This window comes from Rhipicephalus microplus, unplaced genomic scaffold, assembly GCF_043290135.1.
Source record: "Rhipicephalus microplus isolate Deutch F79 unplaced genomic scaffold, USDA_Rmic scaffold_175, whole genome shotgun sequence".
Lineage (NCBI taxonomy): Eukaryota > Metazoa > Arthropoda > Arachnida > Ixodida > Ixodidae > Rhipicephalus > Rhipicephalus microplus.
In genome coordinates, this window is record NW_027464746.1 from 90,001 (window position 1) to 96,184 (window position 6,184).

The 6,184-nt window shown below is 59.3% G+C and overlaps 1 non-coding gene across 1 annotated transcript; it reads right to left on the reverse strand.

The window, feature by feature from the left end:
• Positions 1-1,559: 1,559 nt before the first annotated feature.
• Positions 1,560-3,374, reverse strand: LOC142791578 (small subunit ribosomal RNA). The gene has a single exon (XR_012890314.1). It is a non-coding gene; the product is annotated as a small subunit ribosomal RNA (ribosomal RNA).
• Positions 3,375-6,184: the final 2,810 nt, after the last annotated feature.

Below are 6,184 nucleotides of genomic sequence, written 5' to 3' on the forward strand. Positions count from 1 at the left end.
ACGGCGTTTCGCTTTCGCTACTTGCGAGTGCTTTCGTGGTCCACCCCTCTATAAATACTCGGGAGGCGTCGAAGCCGGTTCTCCAAGCCGGACCCGTAGGTATCGTTGTGTGCTCGCTCTCATTGGCCCGCCTAACCAGAAAATGCCTGCGGTACACCCATTTGGATAAGAGTGCACGCAGATGCGGGCCTCGACGGCTACACATTTCCTCGGGCGGCCGCCTCCCGGCCTCCGTGGAGCGCGGGATGCACGGTCCCATCGACAAGCCTCTCCCGTTTTTACCGTGGCGTCGCGGTTCACCACGGCAGGCGGGTCGGTCTCCTCCGCATAAAAAGGGGGACCCCCGCTTTTTGTTCCACGAAATCGCACAAGCTTTTTTCGCATCCACGGTTTGCCACCGCACACCAAAATGCCGATCCGGCTGCCTACTTTAGCCAACAGGTGGAGCCAGGCGCGCCGTACTTGCGCGGCACTTCCCACGTCCACCGAAGTCGGTGCCAAGGACCACTTTCGGCGCCGGAGCCGCGTACGAGCCTACTCGAGGCGGAAGAACGAAGCCAGCAAGGGCCTGGCCGCAAGTGCGTTCAATTGTCGGGACGTCCAAGTCCCTCGTTCTTCCGTGCTTCCTCTTTCGGCAAGTCGTTGCGGCACCTTCCCAAAGCGCGCAGACCCGCTAATCGCGACGAGCGCGACGTGGCCGTGCCGCCTTTCCCTCGGCAGCAAGCAAAACGCCTGGCAACGTCGACGCTCCCCTAACCGCGATCTCGCACCGTGTTTCGTGTGGCGAATTCAAAAGCCGGCCGGCGCTGCTGCAACCATTACGGTCGGTACGCATACGCCGCGGAGGGCGGGACGGTCATCGGAGCGTGCGGTTCCTCCATCGAGTACTGCGCACCTCGGCCGTCGCATCGCCGTGCCATGACCGGCCGCGCGTCAACGCGAACCGGTGCCAGCGAGATCCCTCGCCTGCAAGAACCGACCGGCAGCCTCCGTCACCCGAGGACGCGGAGGCGCTTGCCGCGGACGGCGGGACGGTATGCACTGGTGCACAGCGGACCCGTCACATCGCCAGTTCCTTGACCGACCGCCGACGCTTGTGCCGTTCCTCTCGTACTTGGCAGTCGCCGCGCGATTGTCGGGTCTCGTTCTTGCACGCTCGAACGGTCGGGAGGGCACTCGGCTGGCGTTTCGGGAACGCGCAGCCTCGCCTTCTACCGACGTAACCACGACTCGCCGTTCGCGCTCCGCCGCTCCTGTTTACAGTACTAGGCGGTCCCGCAGCGGTCGGGTCGCGCATTTCGAGCGCTTCGAGCCACGGTGCAGTGGCGGGTCGAAAGCCGACCTATGAGTGCGTTGCGCCGTTTGTACCCGCGTCCGCCACCTGGCCGACCGTCCAAGGTCGCGGTGTTGGCGTCCGCTGGGCGCAACAATTTGTCACGGGGTGCCGCTCCACATTCAGGCAGCCCCGTGGGGAAAAGCCGACCCCGCGTCCAAACGGGGTCAGCGGCAGAAAGTGTCGGGCGCAGACGCAGCTGAGGCGCTCACCCTTCACAATCCGTTAATGATCCTTCCGCAGGTTCACCTACGGAAACCTTGTTACGACTTTTACTTCCTCTAAATGATCAAGTTTGGTCATCTTTCCAACAGACCGGCGCAACCGAAAGGCCGCGCCGGACATCGGTCCGAAGACCTCACTAAATCATTCAATCGGTAGTAGCGACGGGCGGTGTGTACAAAGGGCAGGGACGTAATCAACGCGAGCTTATGACTCGCGCTTACTGGGAATTCCTCGTTCAAGGGGAACAATTGCAAGCCCCTATCCCAATCACGAAAGAAGTTCCACGGGTTACCCAGTCTTTTCAGACAGGGATAAAGACACGCTGCTTCCTTCAGTGTAGCGCGCGTGCGGCCCCGGACATCTAAGGGCATCACAGACCTGTTATTGCTCTGTTTCGTGCGGCTAGGAGCCGCTTGTCCCTCTAAGAAGGTTGTAAGGTGCTGGGAACCCCGCACCTATTTAATAGGCTAGAGTCTCGTTCGTTATCGGAATTAACCAGACAAATCGCTCCACCAACTAAGAACGGCCATGCACCACCATCCACCGAATCAAGAAAGAGCTCTCAATCTGTCAATCCTCCCAGTGTCCGGGCCGGGTAAGTTTTCCCGTGTTGAGTCAAATTAAGCCGCAGGCTCCACTCCTGGTGGTGCCCTTCCGTCAATTCCTTTAAGTTTCAGCTTTGCAACCATACTTCCCCCGGAACCCAAATACTTTGGTTTCCCGGAAGCTGCCCGCCGAGTCATTTGAGTAACTCAGGCGGATCGCTGGTTGGCATCGTTTATGGTCAGAACTAGGGCGGTATCTGATCGCCTTCGAACCTCTGACTTTCGTTCTTGATCAATGAAAACATTCTTGGCAAATGCTTTCGCAGTAGTTCGTCTTGCGACGGTCCAAGAATTTCACCTCTAGCGCCGCAATACGAATGCCCCCGTCCGTCCCTCTTAATCATTACCTCGTATTCCAAAAACCAACAGAACAGAAACGAGGTCTTGTTCTATTATTCCATGCAAGTTTATTCAGGCGACTCGCCTGCGTTGAGCACTCTAATTTTTTCAAAGTAAAAGCACCGGCCATCTCGAGGCACACAATGAAGTGCACCAAGAAAGAACCGGCATGATGTTCAGTCCGAGCCGTCGCATCGGGTAGATGCACTACTCGTCTGGAACTGAGATCCAACTACGAGCTTTTTAACCGCAGCAGCTTTAGTATACGCTATTGGAGCTGGAATTACCGCGGCTGCTGGCACCAGACTTGCCCTCCAATTGATCCTCGTTAAAGGATTTAGAGTGTACTCATTTCAATTACGGGGCCTCAAAAGAGTCCCGTATTGTTATTTTTCGTCACTACCTCCCCGTGCCGGGAGTGGGTAATTTGCGCGCCTGCTGCCTTCCTTGGATGTGGTAGCCGTTTCTCAGGCTCCCTCTCCGGAATCGAACCCTGATTCTCCGTTACCCGTAACAACCATGGTAAGCAAGTAACCTACCATCGAAAGTTGATAAGGCAGACACTTGAAAGAAACGTCGCCGGCTCGTGGCCATGCGATCAGCACAAAGTTATCCAGAGTCACCACACAATACGGGCCGAAACCCGATCGATCTTGGTCTAATAAAAGCACCCGTTACCCAAAGGGCTCCAGGCTCACTGCATGTATTAGCTCTAGAATTGCCACAGTTATCCAAGTAGGAAGAAACGATCTAAGGAACCATAACTGATTTAATGAGCCATTCGCGGTTTCGCCTTATTTCGGCATGTACTTAGACATGCATGGCTTAATCTTTGAGACAAGCATATGATTACTGGCAGGATCAACCAGGTAATCGTTCGACTGCGCGTCCGTCCTCGCCTTCGGCGGGCCGGACGCAGTCTGTGTGCGGCGGAGGCCACCTTCAGGCGCCCCAACACGCTTATTTTGCACTCCGAGATGACGGCGTTCGAGCTCGCTACGGCACAACCTTCCCGAAAGACGAGTGGGAGCCGTGCGGCAAGAAGCACGTTCATGCTCGCTCTTTTTCGTTGCATCGACTCGGTCGCGCCGTGCGGGTTGCCCAAGCCCGCTGCACTGTCGGTGGACCGGCCGGAACTAGCAACGGAGCCGAGACTGCAAAGCCGCCAGACGACGGGTCACGCCCGCGTCTTCGGCGCTTTCGCATCTGAATCGCCCGAGGACGACACGGAACACACCTCGATATCGTGGTAAAACGGCACCGTCCGACAACCAGCCCCTAACGCATCAAGCGGATGAGGCTGCAGACGACTGCCGTGGATTCCCCTGGAGCAGACCCGAGGACACGCTTGACGAGGCCGAAGCCCGCCGCATATCAGACACCCGGTCGCTTTCGCGTACGCCGCTCACGAGAACCCCCACATAATAGCAGCGATAAGTACCCAGACCTCCTTGGGCACTAATACGAGCGTACTCGAGAAAATTTCACCGCGGGTGTGCCCCGAAACGTGTGGCACGTTGAGCGTGCCACAAGTCTACGTCGCTCTCAAACCCGCCGAGGTCGTAGAATTTGCGACCCTACTCACGAAATTCCCACCGAGGATACGGCCGCAAACGTACCGCACCTTGGGTAGGCCACGAGTTTGTGCAACACTACGCTGACGGCACAGCACCGAGGTCGTGCGCGCACGCACGGGAAAATTCCGCCGCGGTTTCTGCCGAAAACGTGAGGCACCACGACTCTCCGCAAGTTCGCGTCGACTGCGAAAGACCGAAGTCGTGAACGACGTGTCCGCTACTCGCCGCCGACACGCTGGACACCAAACGTACAACGACTCGACGGCGTAGTAGAGGCCCACGACGCGGTTTTCCTTAACGACGTCTCGGCGTGGCACCGACAGGTTAGAACGGCCGACCAACGTTCCCTGTCCGCCGTTCGGCTCAGTCGAAGGGCTCGGCGACTTCGGCAACGCTGCGAAGCCGCACGGTGACGCACGCCATGTCCCCATTTTTTTTTTTTTTCTTTCTGCGTCTGCCGGGGTGCCCCTATAATAGCAGCGATAAGCACCCAGACCGCCGTGGGTCGCTCGCCCCGGCTGACGTGGTTTTTCGTACTCCTGCGGCGGTCGCCGTCAAGCACGTCCAAATACGCTACTTTCGTGGGCGCATTCACGCTCTTTCGCTTCGCCGGAGTGCCAGCACTCACTCTGCCAAAAACGGCGAACATCCGAGCGGCGGTTCCCACTTTTGCGTCGGCGTCGCAAACCCCGCCCCGGCAGACGAGGTTTGCCGTACTCGTGCGACGGTGGCCGGCGGGCACGTCGAAAGACGCCGATATCGTGCGCGAATTGGCGCACCTTGGCTTCACCGGAGTGCCGCCACTGACTCCTCCAAAAACGGCGAAGATCCGAGCGGCGCTTCCCACTTTCGCATCGGCGTCCCGAACTCCGCCCCGGCTGACGCGGTTTACCGTACTCGTGCGACGGTCGCCGGCGAGCACGTGGAAAGACGCCGATATCGTGCCCGAATCGGCTCCGTTCGGCTTCGCCGGAGTGCCAGCACTGGCTCGGCGAAAGACGACGAACATCCGAGCGACGGTTCTCACTATTGCGTACGCGTCGCAAACCCCGCCCCGGCAGACGCACTTTGCCGTACTCGTGCGACGGTCGCCGGCGAGCACGTAGAAAGACGCCGATATCGTGCCGGAATCGGCCCCGTTTGGCTTCGCCGGAGTGCCAGCACTCACTCGGCCACAAACGGCGAACATCCGAGCGGCGGTTCCCACTTAGCCGTCGGCGTCCCGAACTCCGCCCCGGCAGACGCGGTTGCCGAGCTCGTGCGACTAGCGACCGCGAAGCCGTCTCGCGACGCCGCTTTCGTGCGCGGCTCCCACTGCGACCTGGGTCACCCGAGGTCGACGAGCAAGAAAGAATGTCGAAAAAAAATTTTTTTTTTTTTTGCGTCTGCCGGGGTGCCCCTATAATAGCAGCGATAAGCACCCAGACCGCCATGGGTCGCTCGCCCCGGCTGACGTGGTTTTTCGTTTTCCTGCGGTGGTCGTCGTCAAGCACGTCCAAACACGCCACTTTCGTGGGCGCATTCGCGCTCTTTCGCTTCGCCGGAGTGCCAGCACTCACTCTGCCAAAAACGGCGAACATCCTAGTGGCGGTTCCCACTTTTGCGTCGGCGTCGCCAACCCCGCCCCGGCATACGCGGTTTGCCGTACTCGTGCGGCGGTGGCCGGCGGGCACGTCGAAAGACACCGATATCGTGCGCGAGTCGATGCTTCTTGGTCTCGCAGGAGGGCCGCCACTCACTCCTGCAAAAACGGCGAAGATCCGAGCGGCGCTTCCCACTTTTTCGTCGGCATCGCAAACCTCGCCCCGGCAGACGCGCTTTGCCGTACTCGTGCGACGGTCGCCGGCGAGCACGTCGAAATACGCCGATATCGTGCCCGAATCGGCCCCGTTTCGCTTCGCCGGAGTGCCAGCACTCACTCGGCCAAAAACGGCGAACATCCGAGCAGCGGTACCCACTTAGCCGTCGGCATCCCGAACTCCGCGCCGGCTGACGCGGTTGCCGAGCTCGTGCGACTAGCGACCGCGAACGCGTCTCGCGACGCCGCTTTCGTGCGCGGCTCCCATTGCGACCTGGGTTACCCGAGCTCGACCAGCAAAAAAGAA